Raw genomic sequence first — 20,980 nt, 5'->3', positions numbered from 1 at the left:
AACACGTGGTAATCATGTGGTAACTAAAAAGGTGTTAAAGAAATGAAAATATGAGATTCTTCAAAGTATCCACCCTTCGCCTTGATGACAGATTTGCATACTCTTGGCATTCTCTCCACCAGCTTCATGAGGTAGTCACCTGGAATGCATTTCAATTAACAGGTGTGCCTTGTTAAAAGTTAATATGTGGCATTTCCTTCCGTAATGCGTTTGAGCCAATCAGTTGGGTTGTGACAAGGTAGGGGTGCTATACAGAAGATAGCCCTATTTGGTAAAAGACCAAGTCCATATTATGGCAAGAACAGCTCAAATAAGCAAAGAGAAACAACAGTCCATCATTACTTTAAGATATGAAGGTCCTGTCAATCAGGAAAATGTTAAGTGCAGTCACAAAAACCATCAAGCGCTATGATGAAACTAGCTCTCGCGAGGACCTCAACAGGAAAGGAAGACCCAGAGTTACCTCTGCTGCAGAGGATACGTTCATTAGAGTTACCAGCCTCAGAAATTGCAGCCCAAATAAATGCTTCATGGAGTTCAAGTAACAGACACATCATAGTATCAACTGTTCAGAGGAGACGCCGTGAATCAGGTCTTCATTGTTGAATTGCTGCAAAGAAACCACTAAAGGACACCAATAAGAAGAGACTTTCTTGGGCCAAGAAACACGAGCAATTGACATTAGACCGGTGGAAATCTATCCTTTGGTCCAAATGTGAGATTTTTGGTTCCAACCGCCATGTCTTTGTGAGACGCAGAGTAGGTGAATGGATAATCTCTGCATGTGTGGTTCCCACAGTGAAGCATGAAGGTGTGATGGTGTGGGGATGCTTTGCTGGTCACACTGATTTATTTAGAATCCGATGCACCCAAATCAAATCAAATTTTATTTGTCACATACACATGGTTAGCAGATGTTAATGCGAGTGTAGCGAAATGCTTGTGCTTCTAGTTCCGACAATGCAGTGATAACCAACAAGTAATCTAACTAACAATTCCAAAACTACTGTCTTATACACAGTGTAAGGGGATAAAGAATATGTACATAAGGATATATTAATGAGTGATGGTACAGAGCAGCATACAGTAGATGGTATCGAGTACAGTATATACATATGAGATGAGTATGTAGACAAAGTAAACAAAGTGGCATAGTTAAAGTGGCTAGTGATACATGTATTACATAAGGATGCAGTCGATGATGTAGAGTACAGTATATGCGTATGAATATGAGATGAATAATGTAGGGTAAGTAACATTATATAAGGTAGCATTGTTTAAAGTGGCTAGTGATATATTTATATCATTTCCCATCAATTCCCATTATTAAAGTGGCTGGAGTTGGGTCAGTGTCAATGACAGTGTGTTGGCAGCAGCCACTCAACGTTAGTGGTGGCTGTTTAACAGTCTGATGGCCTTGAGATAGAAGCTGTTTTTCAGTATTTTTTCAGTCCCAGCTTTGATGCACCTGTACTGACCTCGCCTTCTGGATGATAGCGGGGTGAACAGGCAGTGGTTCGGGTGGTTGATGTCCTTGATGATCTTTATGGCCTTCCTGTAAACACCTTCCTCACCACCTGGGGGCGGCCCGTCAGGAAGTCCAGTACCCAGTTGCACAGGGCGGGGTCGAGACCCAGGGTCTCGAGCTTGATGACGAGCTTGGAGGGTACTATGGTGTTGAATGCCGAGCTGTAGTCGATGAACAGCATTCTCACATAGGTATTCCTCTTGTCCAGGTGGGTTAGGGCAGTGTGCAGTGTGGTTGAGATTGCATCGTCTGTGGACCTATTTGGGCGGTAAGCAAATTGGAGTGGGTCTAGGGTGTCAGGTAGGGTGGAGGTGATATGGTCCTTGACTAGTCTCTCAAAGCACTTCATGATGACGGAAGTGAGTGCTACGGGGCGGTAGTCGTTTAGCTCAATTACCTTAGCTTTCTTGGGAACAGGAACAATGGTGGCCCTCTTGAAGCATGTGGGAACAGCAGACTGGTATAGGGATTGATTGAATATGTCCGTAAACACACCAGCCAGCTGGTCTGCGCATGCTCTGAGGGCGCGGCTGGGGATGCCGTCTGGGCCTGCAGCCTTGCGAGGGTTAACACGTTTAAATGTCTTACTCACCTCGGCTGCAGTGAAGGAGAGACCGCATGTTTTCGTTGCAGGCCGTGTCAGTGGCACTGTATTGTCCTCAAAGCGGGCAAAAAAGTTATTTAGTCTGCCTGGGAGCAAGACATCCTGGTCCGTGACTGGGCTGGGTTTCTTCTTGTAGTCCGTGATTGACTGTAGACCCTGCCACATGCCTCTTGTGTCTGAGCTGTTGAATTGAGATTCTACTTTGTCTCTGTACTGACGCTTAGCTTGTTTAATAGCCTTGCGGAGGGAATAGCTGCATTGTTTGTATTCGGTCTATGGGAACGACATCTTCGACGCACTTTCTAATGAACTCGCACACCGAATCAGCGTATTCGTCAATATTTTTATCTGACGCAATACGAAACATGTCCCAGTCCACGTGATGGAAGCAGTCTTGGAGTGTGGAGTCAGCTTGGTCTGACCAGCGTTGGACAGACCTCAGCGTGGGAGCCTCTTGTTTAAGTTTCTGCCTGTAGGCAGGGATCAACAAAATGGAGTCGTGGTCAGCTTTTCCGAAAGGGGGGCGGGGCAGGGCCTTATATGCGTCGCGGAAGTTAGAGTAACAATGATCCAAGGTTTTACCACCCCTGGTTGCGCAATCGATATGCTGATAAAATTTAGGGAGTCTTGTTTTCAGATTAGCTTTGTTAAAATCCCCAGCTACAATGAATGCAGCCTCCGGATAAATGGTTTCCAGTTTGCAAAGAGTTAAATAAAGTTTGTTCAGAGCCATCGATGTGTCTGCTTGGGGGGATATATACGGCTGTGATTATAATCGAAGAGAATTCTCTTGGAAGATAATGCGGTCTACATTTGATTGTGAGGAATTCTAAATCAGGTGAACAGAAGGATTTGAGTTCCTGTATGTTTCCTTCATCACACCATGTCTCGTTAGTCATGAGGCATACGCCCCGCCACTCTTCTTACCAGAAAGATGTTTGTTTCTGTCGGTGCGATGCGTGGAGAAACCCGTTGGCTGCACCGCATCGGATAGCGTCTTCCCAGTAAGCCATGTTTCCGTGAAGCAGAGAACGTTGCAGTCTCTGATGTCCCTCTGGAATGCTACCCTTGCTCGGATTTCATCAACCTTGTTGTCAAGAGACTGGATATTGGCAAGAAGAATGCTGGGGAGTGGTGCGCGATGTGCCTTTGTCCGTAGTCTGACCAGAAGACCGCTACGTTTCCCTCTTTTTCGGAGTCGTTTTCTTGGGTCGCTGCATGCGATCCATTCCGTTGTCCTGTTTGTAAGGCAGAACACAGGATCCGCGTCGCGGAAAACATATTCTTGGTCGTACTGATGGTGAGTTGACGCTGATCTTATATTCAGTAGTTCTTCTCGACTGTATGTAATGAAACCTAAGATGACCTGGGGTACTAATGTAAGAAATAACACGTAAAAAAACAAAAAACTGCATAGTTTCCTAGGAACGCGAAGCGAGGCGGCCATCTCTGTCGGCGCCGGAAGTTGAGATCCCTTAACCTGCATGGCTACCACAGCATTCGGCAGCAATATGCCATACCATCTTGTTTGCGCTTAGTGGCGCCTATCGCCTATCATTTGTTATTCAACGGGACAATGACCCAACACACCTCCAGGCTGTATAAGGGCTATTTGACAAAGAAGGAGAGTGATGAGTGCTGCATCGGATGACCTGGTCTCCATAATCATCTGACCTCAACCCAATTGAGATGGGTTGGAACGCAGAGTGTAGGAAAAGCAGCCAACAAGGGCTCAGCATATTTGGGAACTCCTTCAAGACTGTAGGAAAAGCATTCCAGGTGAAACTGGTTGAGAAAATGCCAAGAGAGTGCAAAGATATCAAGGGTGGCTACTTTGAAGAATCTCATAAAATACTTTTTTTAGTTACCTGATTCCTTGTGATATTTCATAGTTCTGATGTCTTCACTATTATTCTACAATGTAGAAAAGAAAAGAAAAACCCTTGAATCAGTAGGTGTGTCATGTTTAATGATAAGAGAGAGATTTTATTTCTGTACCCAAGAGTACGTTATAAACGTAATAAATGACGGGGAAGAATCCCCCCACACACACACTCTCGCACGCACACCACAGGGCTGTAACCCAAAGAAAGTGTGAGGTGTAAATCTCTAATAAACACGGGACAAGATCCGTAATAACACTACACGGGACCAGTAATAACAAGTGCACACTAACACAGTAATCGATACAGCAGAGCCCAGCTACTCACAAGACCAACGTACATGGAACAATAATCAACAAGGACAATGGGGAACAGAGGACACATAGTATATACACATACTAATCAGGGGGAATGGGAACCAGGTGTGCGTAATGAGACAAGACAGTCCGGGGTTGGTAGTAATGATCCAGTTCAGTGACGCCTAGAAGGCCGGTGACATAGATCTCCGGAGCTGGTGAATGGAATGAGCAGCAGTACCGGGGACAAACTAAGCTCATTCAAATCATCGAGGGCTTGATGATTAATATGCAAGTTGAATCAGGTGTGCTTGTCCAGAGTTATAATACAAATGTGTACTGTGGTGGGTACTCAGGGTTGGGAAACACTGGGATAGATTGAGGAATCACCAATCGCCAAACTCCCGAGGGAAGTTTTGAACTCCAGTGGCAGGCAGACAATTGACTGTGCATGTTCGTCTGCCTGGCTGGCTGTAGAAGTGACAGAGCAGAGTTTAGTCTCTGAATACTCCCAGATGATTGCTACACTTTGAGAGCTAGCCTATCAGGCCCATTCTGTCTCTCTCAGTGCTTTAGCACAGCCAGCCAGCGAGAGAAATGAAATAAAATGAAATGAAAGCGTGTCTGGATTAGAGCTTGTTAAGGGAGAGAAGAGCCTTTAATTGCCCTGGCTTTGTGCAGCTTCACAAAGAACCAACATCGCTAATCTGCAGCTCAGGGGTGAATGTTTGCAGCAAACCAAACAAAGACGTACACTAGACAGGCCTATCTAGTAGAATAAAAATAACATTTCCTGGAAGAAGATTTAGAAGGAATTGGCATAAAATTGCAGGATTTCAATTAGAGAAGCAGCTGATAGCAGAAAAACATTTAAAGTATTGCAGGAGGGTGTTAGCATGATATTAAAGCACCTGTTTTTTGAGGAGTGGAAATGTGTTTGACATTTCTAGAACAGGTTGCTTTAATGTCTTCGTTTTTGGACGTAACATATTTGTCTTTCTCTGCAGTATTTTCTTAGTGTACAGTATATTGGTAATCTGAATCTGAGAAGATTTTACACTGCATTATTACTTTATTGCCATAGCGATCACAGATGTTTCAGATAGCCTATTTGTTCAAGCCTCTCCAGTTGTGATGTGGTGGTCTGGTCATCCAGAACAGTAATCTGTCTTGTCATGCACCGGTGGTGTCTCTGCTCTGTCTGCACGCCTGGAAAGAAAAGCAATTGCTCAACTTTCCAACTTCAAACCAAGCTGAGCAAATCAGTCTTACACATTTTAAGGAAAAAGGATAGGGTGGCAGAAACTCTAGAGAAAACCACTTGTTGAAGAGGAAGCATTTGACCAATGTGTCCACTTTATAACATAGAGACCTGGCTGCCACAAGTGCTCAATTTGATGCCTTCCCTGATTTACATCACATTACTGTGCCGGTCTTCTCAGTCAATAGGATTATATTTTGTGGCACATTCTTCCTGATAGAGATGTTTCAGTATAGTTTACATCTATCCAATCTTGAAATATACTTATTCTTCTCGATATCTCCGGATTCCTACCGCAAGCTCTGAACCTATTATTAAAAAAACAAACATTTTTATTATATTTTTTAACATGTTTTTTTCCACCTGGAATTATAGCAGCTAACAACCCCTGAATGCACAGCCGCTAATCTGCGGGCTGCTAGCTGTTTTAAGCACATTGGACTGCTGGTTTAAGAGGCCCTTCGGACATATTTATTCCCTGCTGATCCGTCCGCTGATGTAACTGCACGAGGTGGGCACAACAGACTTCCCTCCATCGCGTCATCCCTCTAAGGCCTTTCTGTTAGCCTGCTAGCCCCGTGCCACTAGCTGCCTGAAGCCACGCACTGGACTTGTATGATCACCCGACTACGCATGCCTTTCCCTAACGTCACCATGCCGTGTCGATTGCTGTTCTGGTTTGTAACTATTGTTTTATTTCACCGTAGAGCCTCTAGCACTGCTCAACACGCCTCGGCTAACAATTTAGTTCCACCCCCCCCCCACACACACGCAGTGACATCACCTGGTTTAAATGCTATTTCGAGAGACAATATCTCTTTCATTATCACTATGCACAGGTTTACCCCCACTGTATTCACATCCTACCATACCTTTGTCTGTACATTATGCCTTGAATATATTCTACCGTGCCCAGAAATCTGCTCCTTTTACTCTCTGTTCTGAACGTACGAGGCGTCCAGTTCTGTTAGCCTTTAGCCGTACCCCTATCCTCCTCTGTTCCTCCGGTGATGTAGAGGTTAATCCAGGCCCTGCAGTGTCTACCTCCACTCCCATCCCCCAGGCTCTCTCATTTGTTGACTTCTGCAACCGTAAAAGCCTTGGTTTCATGCATGTTAACATTAGAAGCCTCCTCCCTAAGTTTGTTTTATTCACTGCCCTAGCACACTCAACCAATCTGGATGTCCTAGCCGTGTCTGAATCCTGGCTTAGGAAGACCACCAAAAACCTTGAAATTTCCATTCCTAACAATAACATTTTCCGACAAAATAGAACTGTCAAAGGGGGCGGTGTTGCAATTTACTGCAAAGATAACCTGCAGAGTTCTGTCTTACTATCCAGGTCTGTACCCAAACAATTTGAGCTTCTACTTTTAAAAATCAACCTTTCCAGAAACAACTCTCTCACCGTTGCCACTTGCTATAGCCCACCCTCTGTCCCCAGCTGGGCCCTGGATACCATATGTGATTTGATTGCCCCCCATCTATCTTATGAGCTCGTGTTGCTAGGTGACCTAAACTGGGGCATGCTTAACACCCTGGCCATCCTACAATCTAAGCTTGATGCCCTCAATCTCACACAATTTATCAATGAACCTCCAAGATATAACCCCAAATCCGTAAACACGGGCACCCTCATAGACATCATCCTAATCTAGAAAAAATCTGCAAAAATCACTGAAGCTGGAGATTCCCATCTCCCTCACTAGCTTTAAGAACCATCTGTCAGAGCAGCTCACAGATCACTGCATCTGTTCATAGTCCATCTGCATACAGCCCATCTATCTACCTCATTCCCATACTGTATTTATTTATTTTTGCTCCTTTTGCACCACGGTATCTCTACTTCCACATCCATCTTTTGCACATCTACCATTCCAATGTTTAATTGCCATATTGTAATTACTTCGCCACCATGGCCTTTTTATTGCCTTAACTCCCTTATTTGACCTTATTTGCACTCACTGTATATAGACTTTGTTTTCTTTTCTATCTACTGTATTATTGACTGTATGTTTTGTTCATTCCATGTGTAACTCTGTGTTGTTGTATGTGTCGAACTGCTATGCTTTATCTTGGCCAGGTCGCAGTTGCAAATGAGAACTTGCTCTCAACTAGCTTACCTGGTTAAATAAAGGTGAAAAAAATACATAAATACATGGGTTGAACCTCAATCAATAGTCTTACCTTGTTTCCCTGTGTCCTCCTCTCACCACCATCCTTCACTGGCTCCCTACTCAGAACATCAGAAGAAAGCAAAGAATATTGCTGCATTGTTAGAGCTAGAAACAAAAGCACGCACCTGCAATAACATCTGCAAAACTGTGTATGCGACCATAAAACTGATTTGATGATTTGAGATAGAAACATTAAAACAAGGCTGCAACAAGGACTCGTAAGAAAGGCACATGTCCTTGTCCAAGACTGTGTTGCACTTTGTTGCAAGGGAGATAGATATCTGGTATTGGTCCTGTGCTGCTCTCTGCTCCCTCTCCTCCCCCTCCTGGGTAAAGTAGCAGGCTCAGTTCACCTCAGCAGAGTTCATCAGTGCTCTCCTCTCAGATCCACAGATCAGTACAGCTCCACTGTTTGCAGGTGTCCTTGCATTGATCTAACTGGCTTGGGCTTTGTCCCTAGTCATTAGGGAGATGAGAGAATGACCTTTTCCAAAGGTGCCTAGCTGGGTGTGATTGGGTAAGTGTAAAGGACATGGTTTTACAGGACAAGAGGGGAAATGGGCTTCTGGCCTCAGCCTCTATTCTCCCCTATTAGGAAGTGTTCTACCATAACCAATCAATATGAGCTATCACCCAGCCCTATATTGTCTGACTTTTGTGAAGTCAATATTACATTTCAGACATGCTACTGTCCTGGCAGAGAACTCTGTAATTGATTGTTCATACGGTATTATCTACCTACTCCTCATATTCTGAGGGAGGGAAGCAGAGTCTGTTCAGACAGGACAAGGGAACTCCAAAGATTGAGAGAAATCAAATTCTTGTTCTTTCAAGTTCTTGCCATGCAGAACACACTATTTTGACATCTGATATTTTTTTCACACACCACTTGATTGATTTGCTCAAGGCTTGGAAGCGTCCCATCATTCTCTTCTCACTTCCTGTTTGCATGTTGAAGCAGTGTCTCGTGCAGCTGCTGTAAATGACCTTTTGTTGTATGTGATAAATTGTGTAAGATGTCAAATATAGTCTCTCTTGATTTCGCTGCCCACGTAATTAGTCTGCTAGCAGCATATGGCCAGAGTGTTGCCATCTCAATAGATTCATTATCAGGCCCTGTGTGTGTTATACTTAAGTGGACGAAACAATCTAGCAAGTAGGACAAATCAAAGACATTACATTTGAGACACAGTCAGAGTTTCCCCTTTTCCTCTTCATCCTTACTAGTTTTATATCTCTAGTCCACTTTTAATATGTTCTACACAATATGAATGTCATTGGTCAAGATGCTCCTCACAATAAGTGTGTGTGTGACTGTGGGGGACGGGGTAGATGTTCAGGAGAGGGTACGAGAGAGAAACCACTGCCTGATCCAAGGGTTGCTACCAAAATTATGTTCCAATAGTTTCTTCTGAACAGAGGCATTATTCTTTTCGTTCCATTCCACTGTTCTGGCCAGCAAAATAAAAGTCTGAACAAGTTAGAATTTAAAAAAAAGTATTGGTTTATATCTTTCCTTTCTGTTCCTTTCTAAACCTCTGAAATCATGTTTTTTTTAAACAATTAGCTCAACATTAAATTACTTCAAAAATCATGCAGTGCTACTAGAGAAGCTTGCTATGGAGCGGGCAAGCTACAGCTTAGTGAGTCGTTTACAGACGTGATAGAAAGATACTGGCGCGACTGGAATTTGAGAGAGAGAAAATGGAGGAACTTTGAATGTCTTTGAACTGCAGAGTTGGCGTAATGTTGGACCAGAGAAGCTAGCTAGCGAACAAGTGTGTTTGTGCAGAGTGGCAGCAGAATTAAAAATCCATCTTACCTTTTGTAGTTAATAAATCCAATGTGATAACTATAGTATCCCAAACTAGCATTGAAAAAGTTAATCCATTCTCTCCCTATCTTCTGAATCACGCTTGTAACGTCAGGCTACAGCTATGCTTCGGAGGGTAGGCTACACACACACATTAGCAAAGATTTTCAGCTGGAAGGAAAACACTGGAAGATGTTTCTGATCGACAGAGGGAGGGCTTTGCATAGGAGATTTCTCGTGTTTTTTTGTGGGACTGGAACAAAAATAATCAGATCGTAAAAGAATGTTATTAAATGGTTCTCATGCTTTTAAAATAACAGTTCTGTTCCAGAACAGTAGATATCACTTTCATTCCCGGTTCTGATTCTGTTGCTGGAAAAATGTAGTTATTTTCCGGTTTCCGGTTCTGTTCCCTAGACTGGTTCCAACCAGTTGATTTATGGCACACTGTGTACTAGTGTTGATTCAAGAGCGAGAGCTTTAAGATCCTCACCCAGGCCCTGACTCAAAGGAGACCCAGGCTACTCAGATGAAAAAGACACCAACTTAGCCAACTTGCAGTGTGTGTGTGTGTGTGTACACATGTGTGCGTGTAATGTAGTTTCAATATAAAATGCAATCTACTGAATTTCTTTAAACTGAATTGACCGTGCTTCCACAAGAAGGGGTATTGCTTCCATGTTTTGAAGCCTTGAGCCCAGATCTCACAGAACAGTGTGAACTGGCTCTAACCAGAATAGAAAGAGGAGTGGGAGGTCCCGGTGCACAACTGAGCAAGAGGAAAAGTACATTAGAGTGTCTAGTCTGAGAAACAGACGCCTCAACTGGCAGCTTCATTAAATAGTACCTGCAAAACACCAGTCTCAATGTCAGCAGTGAAGAGGCAACACCGGGATGCTGGCATTCTAGGCAGAAATATACATATATATATATATCTATATAGCTTTTTCTTTGCAACTCCGCCTAGAAGGCCAGCATCCCGGAGTTGCCTCTTCACTGTTGACGTTGAGACTGGTGTTTTGAGGGTACTATTTAATGAAGCTGCCAGTTGAGAACTTGTGAGGCGTCTGTTTATCAAACTAGACACCCTAATGTACTTGTCCTCTTACTCACTTGTGCACTCCTCTTTCTATTCTGGTTAGATCCAGTTTTTGCTGTTCTGTGAAGGGAGTAGTACACAGCGTTGTACGAGATCTTCAGTTATTGGCAATTTCTCACATGGAATAGCCTTCAGTTCTCAGAACAAGAATAGACTGACAAGTTTTTGAGACTGTAATCGAACCCACAAATGCTGATGCTCAAGAGACTCAACTAGCCTAAAGAAGGCCAGTTGTATTGCTTCTTTAATCAGACAACAGTTTTCAGCCGTGCTAACATAATTGCAAAAGGGTTTTCTTATGATCAATTAGCCTTTTAAAATGATAAACTCAGATGAACTAACACAACATGCCATTGGAACACAGGAGTGACAGTTGCTGATAATGGGCCTCTGTACAAGCAGAGGACCATAGTCCCTATGGCCAAGAACACGAAGGCAACATGCCTAAATGACTACAGACCCGTAGTACTCACGTCCATAGCCATGAAGTGCTTTGAAAGGCTGGTAATGGCTCACATCAACACCATTATCCAAGAAACCCTAGACCCACTCTAATTTGCATACCACCCAAGCAGACGCACAGATGATGCAACCTCTATTGCACTCCACACTTGCCTTTCCCTCCTGGACAAAAGGAACACCTATGTGAGAATGCTATTCATTGACTACAGCTTAGCGTTCAACACCATAGTACCCTCTAAGCTAAGGATCCTGGGACTAAACACCTCCCGCAGGGGTGCGTGCTCAGTCCCCTCCTGTACTCCCTGTTCACCCACGACTGCATGGCCAGGCACGACTCCAACACCATCATTACGTTTGCAGATGACACAACAGTGGTAGGCCTGATCACTGACAATGATGAGACAGCCTATAGGGAGGAGGTCAGAGACCTGGCTGGGTGGTGCCAGAATAACAACCTCTCCCTCAACGTAACCAAGACAAAGGAGATGATTGTGGGCAACAGGAAAAGGAGGACTGAGCACGCCCCCATTATCATCGACAGGGCTGTAGTGGAGCAGGTTGAGAGCTTCAAGTTCCTTGTTGTCCACATCACCAACAAACTATCATGGTCCAAACACACCAGGACAGTCGTGAAGAGGGCACGACAAAGCCTATTACCCCTCAGGAAACTAAAAAGATTTGGCATGGGTCCTCAGATCCTCAAAAGGTTCTACAGCTGCAACATCGAGAGCATCCTGACTGGTTACATCACATCAATTGCTCAGGCCGACGTCCGCAACGCACGACAGAGAGTAGTGCGTACTGCCCAGTACAGCCTGAGCTGCCTGCCATGCAGGACCTTTACACTAGGCGGTGTCAGAGGAAGGCCCTAAAAATTCTCCAAGACCCCAGCTACCCCAGTCATAGACTGTTCTCTCTACTATCGCATGGCAAGTGGTACCGGAGTGCCAAGTCTAGGACAAAAAGGCTTCTCAACAGTTTTTACCCCCAAGCCAACAGGTAATCAAATGGCTACCCGGACAATTTACATTGTGTGCCCCCACCCAACCCCTTCTTTACGCTGCTGCTACTCTCTGTTTATCATATATGCATAGACACTTTAACTATACATTCATGTATATACTACCCGACAAACCAGTGCCCCCGCACATTGGCTAACCAGGCTATCTGCATTGTGTCCCACCACCCACCAACCTCTCTTTTACTCTACTGCTACTCTCTGTTTATCATATATCCATAGTCACTTTAACCATACTGTATCTACATGTACATACTACCTCAATCAGCCCGATTAACTGGTGCCTGTATGTAGCCTGGCTACTATAATAGCCTCGCTACTGTATATAGCCTCACTACTGTTATTTTTCACTGTCTTTTAACTGTTGTTTTTATTTCTTTACTTACCTGTTGTTCACCTAACACCTTTTTTTGCACTGTTGGTTAGAGCCTGTAAGTAAGCATTTCACTGTAAGGTCTGTTGTATTCGGAGCACGTGGCAAATAAACTTTCATTTGTATGCCTATGTAGATATTCCTTTAAAATCTGCCATTTCCAGCTACAATAGTCATTTACAACATTAACAATGTCTACACTGTATTTCGGATCAATTTTATGTTTTTTTTAATGGACAAAAAATGTGACCCCAAACTTTTGAACAATAGTATATACACTGCTCAAAAAAATAAAGGGAACACTTAAACAACACAATGTAACTCCAAGTCAATCACACTTCTGTGAAATCAAACTGTCCACTTAGGAAGCAACACTGATTGACAATAAATTTCCCATGCTGTTGTGCAAATGGAATAGACAACAGGTGGAAATTATAGGCAATTAGCAAGACACCCCCAATAAAGGAGTGGTTCTGCAGGTGGTGACCACAGACCACTTCTCAGTTCCTATGCTTCCTGGCTGATTTGGTCACTTTTGAATGCTGGCGGTGCTTTCACTCTAGTGGTAGCATGAGACGGAGTCTACAACCCACACAAGTAGCTCAGGTAGTGCAGCTCATCCAGGATGACACATCAATGCGAGCTGTGGCAAGAAGGTTTGCTGTGTCTGTCAGCGTAGTGTCCAGAGCATGGAGGCGCTACCAGGAGATAGGCCAGTACATCAGGAGACGTGGAGGAGGCCATAGGAGGGCAACAACCCAGCAGCAGGACTGCTACCTCCGCCTTTGTGCAAGGAGAAATTAGTGCCAAAGTGATTGTAAAAAACTGTAATTTCCCATCCAGCTCTCCTGAACTGACCATTCTAGCTAATTAATGATTCACCTGATGTCCTACCCCCCCCCCCCCTCCAAACCATCTACACCCCATCCTCATGAGCCCTGCAAAATGACATCCAGCAGGCCACAAATGTGCATGTGTCTGCTCAAACGGTCAGAAACAGACTCCATGAGGGCCCGACGTCCACAGGTGGGGGTTGTGCTTACAGCCCAACACCGTGCAGGACGTTTGGCAGAGAACACCAAGATTGGCAAATTCGCCACTGCCGTCCTGTGCTCTTCACAGATGATAGCAGGTTCACACTGAGCACATGTGACAGACGTGACAGAGTCTGGAGATGCTGTGGAGAACGTTCTGCTGCCTGCAACATCCTCCAGCATGACCGGTTTGGCGGTGGGTCAGTCATGGTGTGGGGTGGCATTTCTTTGGGGGGCCGCACAGCCCTCCATGTGCTCGCCAGAGGTAGCCTGACTGCCATTAGGTACCGAGATGAGATCCTCAGACCCCTTGTGAGACCATATGCTGTTGCGGTTGGCCCTGGGTTCCTCCTAATGCAAGACAATGCTAGACCTCATGTGGCTGGAGTGTGTCAGCAGTTCCTGCAAGAGGAAGGCATTGATGCTATGGACTGGCCCGCCCGTTCCCCAGACCTGAATCCAATTGAGCACATCTGCGACATCATGTCTCGCTCTATCCACCAATGCCACATTGCACCACAGACTGTCCAGGAGTTGGCGGATGCTTTAGTCCAGGTCTGGGAGGAGATCCCTCAGGAGACCATCCGTCACCTCATCAGGAGCATGCCCAGGCATTGTAGGGAGGTCATACAGGCACTATTGTGTCTCATTTTGACTTGTTTTAGGACATTACATCAAAGTTGGATCAGCTTATAGTGTGGTTTTCCACTTTAATTTAGAGTGTGACTCCAAATCCAGACCTCCATGGGTTGATAAATTTGAAAAAAGTATTTAATAAGAATATTTCATTCATTCAGATCTGGGATATGTTATTTTAGTGTTCCCTTTATTTTTTTGAGCAGTGCATATATACTAGCATTGTGAAGAGAGGAACCATTCCAGGCTCCTGGTAGGCTGCTGTAGGATGACAAAATCCTGGTAGCCTGCTGTAGGATGACAGGCTTCTGGTAGGCTGCAGTAGGATGACAGGCTCCCGGTAGGCTGCTGTAGGATGACAGGCTCCTGGTAGACTGATGTAGAATGACAGGCTCCTGGTAGGCTGCTGTAGGATGACAGGCTCCTGGAAGGCTGCTGTAGGATGACAGGCTCCTGGTAGACTGCTGTAGGATGACAAGCTCCTGGTAGGCTGCTGTAGGATGACAGGCTCCTGGTAGACTGCTGGAGGATGACAGGCTCCTGGTAGACTGCTGTAGGATGACAGGCTCCTGGTAGGCTGCTGTAGGATGACAGGCTCCTAGTAGGTTGCTGTAGGATGACAGGCTCCTGGAAGGCTGCTGTAGGATGACAGGCTCCTGGAAGGCTGCTGTAGGATGACAGGCTCCTGGTAGGCTGATGTTGGATGACAGGCTCCTGGAAGGCTGCTGTAGGATGACAGGCTCCTGGTAGACTGCTGTAGGATGACAGGCTCCTGGTAGGCTGCTGTAGGATGACAGGCTCCTGGTAGGCTGCTGTAGGATGACAGGCTACTAGTAGGTTGCTGTAGGATGACAGGCTCCTGGAAGGCTGCTGTAGGATGACAGGCTCCTGGTAGACTGCTGTAGGATGACAAGCTCCTGGTAGGCTGCTGTAGGATGACAGGCTCCTGGTAGACTGCTGGAGGATGACAGGCTCCTGGTAGGCTGCTGTAGGATGACAGGCTCCTGGTAGGCTGCTGTAGGATGACAGGCTCCTAGTAGGTTGCTGTAGGATGACAGGTTCCTGGAAGGCTGCTGTAGGATGACAGGCTCCTGGAAGGCTGCTGTAGGATGACAGGCTCCTGGTAGGCTGATGTTGGATGACAGGCTCCTGGAAGGCTGCTGTAGGATGACATGCTCCTGGTAGACTGCTGTAGGGTGACAAGCTCCTGGTAGGATGACAGGCTCCTGGTAGGCTGCTGTAGGATGACAGGCTCCCGGTAGGCTGCTGTAGGATGACAAGCTCCTGGTAGGCTGCTGTAGGATGACAGGCTCCTGGTAGACTGCTGGAGGATGACAGGCTCCTGGTAGGCTGCTGTAGGATGACAGGCTCCTGGTAGGCTGCTGTAGGATGACAGGCTCCTAGTAGGTTGCTGTAGGATGACAGGCTCCTGGAAGGCTGCTGTAGGATGACAGGCTCCTGGAAGGCTGCTGTAGGATGACAGGCTCCTGGTAGGCTGATGTTGAATGACAGGCTCCTGGAAGGCTGCTGTAGGATGACAGGCTCCTGGTAGACTGCTGTAGGGTGACAAGCTCCTGGTAGGATGACAGGCTCCTGGTAGGCTGCTGTAGGATGACAGGCTCCTGGTAGGCTGCTGTAGGATGACAGGCTCCTGGTAGGCTGCTGTAGGATGACAGGCTCCTAGTAGGTTGCTGTAGGATGACAGGCTCCTGGAAGGCTGCTGTAGGATGACAGGCTCCTGGTAGGCTGCTGTAGGATGACAGGCTCCTGGTAGGCTGCTGTAGGATGACAGGCTCCTGGTAGGCTGCTGTAGGATGACAGGCTCCTGGTAGGCTGCTGTAGGATGACAGTCTCCTGGTAGGCTGCTGTAGGATGACAGGCTCCTGGTAGGCTGCTGTAGGATGACAGGCTCCTGGTAGGCTGCTGTAGGATGACAGGCTCCTGGTAGGCTGCTGTAGGATGACAGGCTCCTGGAAGGCTGCTGTAGGATGACAGGCTCCTGGTATGCTGCTGTAGGATGACAGGCTCCTGGTAGGCTGCTGTAGGATGACAGGCTCCTGGTAGGCTGATGTTGGATGACAGGCTCCTGGAAGGCTGCTGTAGGATGACAGGCTCCTGGAAGGCTGCTGTAGGATGACAGGCTCCTGGAAGGCTGCTGTAGGATGACAGGCTCCTGGAAGGCTGCTGTAGGATGACAGGCTCCTGGAATGCTGCTGTAGGATGACAGGCTCCTGGAAGGCTGCTGTAGGATGACAGGCTCCTGGTAGGCTGCTGTAGAATGACAGGCTCCTGGTAGGCTGCTGTAGAATGACAGGCTCCTGGTAGGCTGCTGTAGGATGACAGGCTCCTGGAAGGCTGCTGTAGGATGACAGGCTCCTGGAAGGCTGCTGTAGGATGACAGGCTCCTGGTAGGCTGCTGTAGGATGACAGGCTCCTGGTAGGCTGCTGTAGGATGACAGGCTCCTGGTAGGCTGATGTTGGATGACAGGCTCCTGGTAGGCTGCTGTAGGATGACAGGCTCCTGGTAGGCTGCTGTAGGATGACAGGCTCCTGGAAGGCTGCTGTAGGATGACAGGCTCCTGGAAGGCTGCTGTAGGATGACAGGCTCCTGGTAGGCTGCTGTAGGATGACAGGCTCCTGGAAGGCTGCTGTAGGATGACAGGCTCCTGGAAGGCTGCTGTAGGATGACAGGCTCCTGGAAGGCTGCTGTAGGATGACAGGCTCCTGGAAGGCTGCTGTAGGATGACAGGCTCCTGGAAGGCTGCTGTAGGATGACAGGCTCCTGGAAGGCTGCTGTAGGATGACAGGCTCCTGGAAGGCTGCTGTAGGATGACAGGCTCCTGGAAGGCTGCTGTAGGATGACAGGTTCCTGGAAGGCTGCTGTAGGATGACAGGCTCCTGGAAGGCTGCTGTAGGATGACAGGCTCCTGGAAGGCTGCTGTAGGATGACAGGCTCCTGGATGGCTGCTGTAGGATGACAGGCTCCTGGAAGGCTGCTGTAGGATGACAGGCTCCTGGAAGGCTGCTGTAGGATGACAGGTTCCTGGAAGGCTGCTGTAGGATGACAGGCTCCTGGAAGGCTGCTGTAGGATGACAGGCTCCTGGAAGGCTGCTGTAGGATGACAGGCTCCTGGAAGGCTGCTGTAGGATGACAGGCTCCTGGAAGGCTGCTGTAGGATGACAGGCTCCTGGAGTGCTGCTGTAGGATGACAGGCTCCTGGAAGGCTGCTGTAGGATGACAGGCTCCTGGAAGGCTGCTGTAGGATGACAGGCTCCTGGAAGGCTGCTGTAGGATGACAGGCTCCTGGAAGGCTGCTGTAGGATGACAGGCTCCTGGAAGGCTGCTGTAGGATGACAGGCTCCTGGAAGGCTGCTGTAGGATGACAGGCTCCTGGAGTGCTGCTGTAGGATGACAGGCTCCTGGAGTGCTGCTGTAGGATGACAGGCTCCTGGAAGGCTGCTGTAGGATGACAGGCTCCTGGAAGGCTGCTGTAGGATGACAGGCTCCTGGAGTGCTGCTGTAGGAGGACAGGCTCCTGGAGTGCTGCTGTAGGATGACAGGCTCCTGGAAGGCTGCTGTAGGATGACAGGCTCCTGGAAGGCTGCTGTAGGATGACAGGCTCCTGGAGTGCTGCTGTAGGATGACAGGCTCCTGGAGTGCTGCTGTAGGATGACAGGCTCCTGGAAGGCTGCTGTAGGATGACAGGCTCCTGGAAGGCTGCTGTAGGATGACAGGCTCCTGGAAGGCTGCTGTAGGATGACAGGCTCCTGGAAGGCTGCTGTAGGATGACAGGCTCCTGGAGTGCTGCTGTAGGATGACAGGCTCCTGGAAGGCTGCTGTAGGATGACAGGCTCCTGGAGTGCTGCTGTAGGATGACAGGCTCCTGGAGTGCTGCTGTAGGATGACAGGCTCCTGGAGTGCTGCTGTAGGATGACAGGCTCCTGGAAGGCTGCTGTAGGATGACAGGCTCCTGGAAGGCTGCTGTAGGATGACAGGCTCCTGGAAGGCTGCTGTAGGATGACAGGCTCCTGGAAGGCTGCTGTAGGATGACAGGCTCCTGGAGTGCTGCTGTAGGATGACAGGCTCCTGGTAGGCTGATGTTGGATGACAGGCTCCTGGAAGGCTGCTGTAGGATGACAGGCTCCTGGAAGGCTGCTGTAGGATGACAGGCTCCTGGAAGGCTGCTGTAGGATGACAGGCTCCTGGAAGGCTGCTGTAGGATGACAGGCTCCTGGAATGCTGCTGTAGGATGACAGGCTCCTGGAAGGCTGCTGTAGGATGACAGGCTCCTGGTAGGCTGCTGTAGAATGACAGGCTCCTGGTAGGCTGCTGTAGAATGACAGGCTCCTGGTAGGCTGCTGTAGGATGACAGGCTCCTGGAAGGCTGCTGTAGGATGACAGGCTCCTGGAAGGCTGCTGTAGGATGACAGGCTCCTGGTAGGCTGCTGTAGGATGACAGGCTCCTGGTAGGCTGCTGTAGGATGACAGGCTCCTGGTAGGCTGATGTTGGATGACAGGCTCCTGGTAGGCTGCTGTAGGATGACAGGCTCCTGGTAGGCTGCTGTAGGATGACAGGCTCCTGGAAGGCTGCTGTAGGATGACAGGCTCCTGGAAGGCTGCTGTAGGATGACAGGCTCCTGGTAGGCTGCTGTAGGATGACAGGCTCCTGGAAGGCTGCTGTAGGATGACAGGCTCCTGGAAGGCTGCTGTAGGATGACAGGCTCCTGGAAGGCTGCTGTAGGATGACAGGCTCCTGGAAGGCTGCTGTAGGATGACAGGCTCCTGGAAGGCTGCTGTAGGATGACAGGCTCCTGGAAGGCTGCTGTAGGATGACAGGCTCCTGGAAGGCTGCTGTAGGATGACAGGCTCCTGGAAGGCTGCTGTAGGATGACAGGTTCCTGGAAGGCTGCTGTAGGATGACAGGCTCCTGGAAGGCTGCTGTAGGATGACAGGCTCCTGGAAGGCTGCTGTAGGATGACAGGCTCCTGGATGGCTGCTGTAGGATGACAGGCTCCTGGAAGGCTGCTGTAGGATGACAGGCTCCTGGAAGGCTGCTGTAGGATGACAGGTTCCTGGACGGCTGCTGTAGGATGACAGGCTCCTGGAAGGCTGCTGTAGGATGACAGGCTCCTGGAAGGCTGCTGTAGGATGACAGGCTCCTGGAAGGCTGCTGTAGGATGACAGGCTCCTGGAAGGCTGCTGTAGGATGACAGGCTCCTGGAGTGCTGCTGTAGGATGACAGGCTCCTGGAAGGCTGCTGTAGGATGACAGGCTCCTGGAAGGCTGCTGTAGGATGACAGGCTCCTGGAAGGCTGCTGTAGGATGACAGGCTCCTGGAAGGCTGCTGTAGGATGACAGGCTCCTGGAAGGCTGCTGTAGGATGACAGGCTCCTGGAAGGCTGCTGTAGGATGACAGGCTCCTGGAGTGCTGCTGTAGGATGACAGGCTCCTGGAGTGCTGCTGTAGGATGACAGGCTCCTGGAAGGCTGCTGTAGGATGACAGGCTCCTGGAAGGCTGCTGTAGGATGACAGGCTCCTGGAAGGCTGCTGTAGGATGACAGGCTCCTGGAAGGCTGCTGTAGGATGACAGGCTCCTGGAAGGCTGCTGTAGGATGACAGGCTCCTGGAAGGCTGCTGTAGGATGACAGGTTCCTGGAAGGCTGCTGTAGGATGACAGGCTCCTGGAAGGCTGCTGTAGGATGACAGGCTCCTGGAAGGCTGCTGTAGGATGACAGGCTCCTGGATGGCTGCTGTAGGATGACAGGCTCCTGGAAGGCTGCTGTAGGATGACAGGCTCCTGGAAGGCTGCTGTAGGATGACAGGCTCCTGGAAGGCTGCTGTAGGATGACAGGCTCCTGGAAGGCTGCTGTAGGATGACAGGCTCCTGGAGTGCTGCTGTAGGATGACAGGCTCCTGGAAGGCTGCTGTAGGATGACAGGCTCCTGGAAGGCTGCTGTAGGATGACAGGCTCCTGGAGTGCTGCTGTAGGAGGACAGGCTCCTGGAGTGCTGCTGTAGGATGACAGGCTCCTGGAAGGCTGCTGTAGGATGACAGGCTCCTGGAAGGCTGCTGTAGGATGACAGGCTCCTGGAGTGCTGCTGTAGGATGACAGTCTCCTGGAGTGCTGCTGTAGGATGACAGGCTCCTGGAAGGCTGCTGTAGGATGACAGGCTCCTGGAAGGCTGCTGTAGGATGACAGGCTCCTGGAAGGCTGCTGTAGGATGACAGGCTCCTGGAGTGCTGCTGTAGGATGACAGGCTCCTGGAAGGCTGCTGTAGGATGACAGGCTCCTGGAGTGCTGCTGTAGGATGACAGGCTCCTGGAGTGCTGCTGTAGGATGACAGGCTCCTGGAAGGCTGCTGTAGGATGACAGGCTCCTGGAAGGCTGCTGTAGGATGACAGGCTCCTGGAAGGCTGCTGTAGGATGACAGGCTCCTGGAAGGCTGCTGTAGGATGACAGGCTCCTGGAGTGCTGCTGTAGGATGACAGGCTCCTGGAGTGCTGCTGTAGGATGACAGGCTCCTGGAAGGCTGCTGTAGGATGACAGGCTCCTGGAAGGCTGCTGTAGGATGACAGGCTCCTGGAAGGCTGCTGTAGGATGACAGGCTCCTGGAAGGCTGCTGTAGGATGACAGGCTCCTGGAGTGCTGCTGTAGGATGACAGGCTCCTGGAGTGCTGCTGTAGGATGACAGGCTCCTGGAAGGCTGCTGTAGGATGACAGGCTCCTGGAAGGCTGCTGTAGGATGACAGGCTCCTGGAAGGCTGCTGTAGGATGACAGGCTCCTGGAAGGCTGCT

General features: G+C 48.6%; 1 protein-coding gene across 1 annotated transcript in view; it reads left to right on the top strand.

Annotated features, from left to right (window-relative positions):
• Window positions 1–20,980, top strand: part of LOC118370738 (seizure protein 6 homolog) — a 193,194-nt gene that overhangs the window by 70,389 nt on the left and 101,825 nt on the right. The window lies entirely within an intron of this gene.

Source organism: Oncorhynchus keta, chromosome 18 (assembly GCF_023373465.1).
Source record: "Oncorhynchus keta strain PuntledgeMale-10-30-2019 chromosome 18, Oket_V2, whole genome shotgun sequence".
Lineage (NCBI taxonomy): Eukaryota > Metazoa > Chordata > Actinopteri > Salmoniformes > Salmonidae > Oncorhynchus > Oncorhynchus keta.
Note: the sequence above shows the minus strand (reverse complement) of the source record. Positions and strands in the feature narration are given on the sequence as shown.